We start from the raw sequence: 2500 nt of genomic DNA on the forward strand, positions 1-2500 counted from the left end.
TGAATGCTAAGGTCGAATGTCTTGGTGCCGAGAGTAGGGAGCGTCACCCTTCCAGCACACTGGTGTCATATCCCGCCTCAGTTATTCCTCCTTGTCTGGCCATTAAGAGGTAGGTAATCACCCCTCGAGAAATAATTTGACTATCTCAATTTATCAAATTAAAATTATTTTTTTGTCCCTTATTAACGAGTCAATCAATTTGCCACACTGCATTTAGTTGAAGTGTTCACGTTAGCGTTGAATAGTATGTGTAGACCCACACAAGTCGCCCATAGTGTAGGCCCAGTCACCCACGCCGGTCTGGAGAGGTCGCAGCTGCGGCCTCAATGGCACACGGATAGGGGGGCTCCCCCCACCCTTCACCTTCAACAATCTTATAATCAGACCTTGTTGAGTTGTGTATGAGGTGGTGTATGAGGTGTTCTACTATTATACACTCTGAACTCTCAGTAGCAGTCAGTCTCAGAGCTTCTCAATTTCCTGTTTCAGTGCCTTCGCTTCTTAATTAGTATTGATATTTTCAAGTAAAGGCTGAAATAGTAGTCAATCCATATTGTTGAATCATGAAAATATATACAAGTAAACGTCTATTTCTAAGGCAGACGAGGAGTCACAATAACGTGGCTGAAATAGGTTGACCAGACTACACACTAGAAAGTGAAGGGACGACGACGTTTCGGTCCGTCCTGGACCATTCTCAAGTCGATTGTCTATTTCTAATTTGTGAATTATTGCATTTAAATCTGATATCGTAAGATCTAAAGTCATGTGGTGCAAGATAGAGGGAAGGGCGCCCTCTGAAGATTACTTATTCTACACATCAAGACCTTGAAGTTCAATTTCAGAGTGTAATGTTTGCAACCCGTTCTCGCAAATTTAATAAGTCAATATTGATTTATTAAATATGTGCATAGGTGACATACTTAACATAATAGATACCCTTAAAAAGATTCATAGAAAACACCGACCTTACCTAACCTTGTTAGTATCTTAAGATAAGCATCTTATTGCTTCGTAATTACAATTATTACCTAACCTATAATAGGTATAGGTTAAGTAATAATTGTAATTACGAAGCAATAAGATGCTTATCTTAAGATACTAACAAGGTTAGGTAAGGTCGGTGTTTTCTATGAATCTTTTTAAGGGTATCTATTATGTTAAGTATGTCACCTATGCACATATTTAATAAGTCAATATTGACTTATTAAATTTGCGAGAACGGGTTGAATGTTTGCGGTTATTATATGTTATCATTACTTAGAGATGACAAAGGTGGAAAGAGACAATTACATTTTTGTCTATATACATTATAAATGGATGGTGACCCGTCCTCTTCCTTCCCATCTTTTATTAATTTAATTCTTCCTTTATTCTCTTTTCTTATTATTATCCCCTTTCCATTTTTGGCTCTACCTGTTTCTGTCTCTTTCCTGTTCATTTTCTCGTTACAGTGGCGCCTCGTGGAGTCGTGCTGGCGGTATATGCAGGGGCCCCCGGGGGCACGTTTGCGGTATATGTTGGGCCCGTGAAGGCGAGTTTGCGGTATATGCGGGGTCATTACAGACGTGCTCGCAATATATGGATCTATGTTAGCGTGTTTATCGTGTGGGTGTGTAGCGAGAGGGGGAGCGGTGGTTGGCACTACCATACTGGGTGTGCCTCCTCCATAGTGCCAGGCACCACCTAAAGCTGCCCTGATAATCGTTATATCCTCAGGAGATTGTCTTCACTAGTTTCTGTTGTTTGTGTACATCTGCCGGAGCTGCTGAGTTTGTCCTGCCGTTTACTGACACCAGAACCTTGGTATCCACTAATGCTTGACATCTACCAGAAGCTGCATCTACCAAGCCTAGTACATTATAAGACCCCGCACCTCAAGCTGCCTACCACGGTATATGTTTACATTGTACATTACATTACATTACATCTTTACAGTACATTACGTTACATCTTTAAATCCAACATTACGTATGTAACTCAATGTATGTACTTTTACCTGAATAAAAAATCTAAATCTAAATCTAAATCTAAATCTAAATTGTATTTGTTCGGTGCTGTGCAAAAATCTCGCCCCCTACCCTCCCTCCCCGTCTCTCTCCCCCCACCACTACCTCCCCCCTTTTCCGGGTTATCGCAGATTTGGACGCTCGTGGTGCCGAAACTGGTAATCTGTTATGTCAATACTTCTCCTACAATGGTGAGCTGCGGGCGGTGTGGGGGCCGAGGGAGGGGAGGGCTGAGGGAGGGAAGGGAAGGACTGAGGGAGGGGAGGCAGGAAAGAGAGACTGGGGGATGAGGGTTGGAAGGGGTAGGTTTGAGAGGGGAGGGTATGGGAAGGGAAGGATAGAGAATGGGAGGATGAGGAAGACGAAGGGGGAGAAAGGGAGAGTGTACACTGGGAGGGGAGACTATGGGAAGGGGACGAAAGTGTTAAGAAGACGGAGGGCCGGAATGGACTGGGGATGGGGTAATGGAGGAAAACTGAGTAGAGACACAC

The 2500-nt window shown here is 43.2% G+C and overlaps 2 protein-coding genes across 2 annotated transcripts in view; one reads left to right on the top strand and one right to left on the bottom strand.

Annotated features, from left to right (window-relative positions):
* The window catches only part of LOC123767758 (choline-phosphate cytidylyltransferase B), a 664019-nt gene that overhangs the window by 592716 nt on the left and 68803 nt on the right, over window positions 1-2500 (bottom strand). The gene's annotated exons all lie outside the window — the stretch shown is intronic.
* LOC123767754 (chondroadherin) overlaps window positions 1-2500 on the top strand; it is a 144908-nt gene that overhangs the window by 92466 nt on the left and 49942 nt on the right. The window lies entirely within an intron of this gene.

This window comes from Procambarus clarkii, chromosome 67 (assembly GCF_040958095.1).
Source record: "Procambarus clarkii isolate CNS0578487 chromosome 67, FALCON_Pclarkii_2.0, whole genome shotgun sequence".
Classification (NCBI taxonomy): domain Eukaryota; kingdom Metazoa; phylum Arthropoda; class Malacostraca; order Decapoda; family Cambaridae; genus Procambarus; species Procambarus clarkii.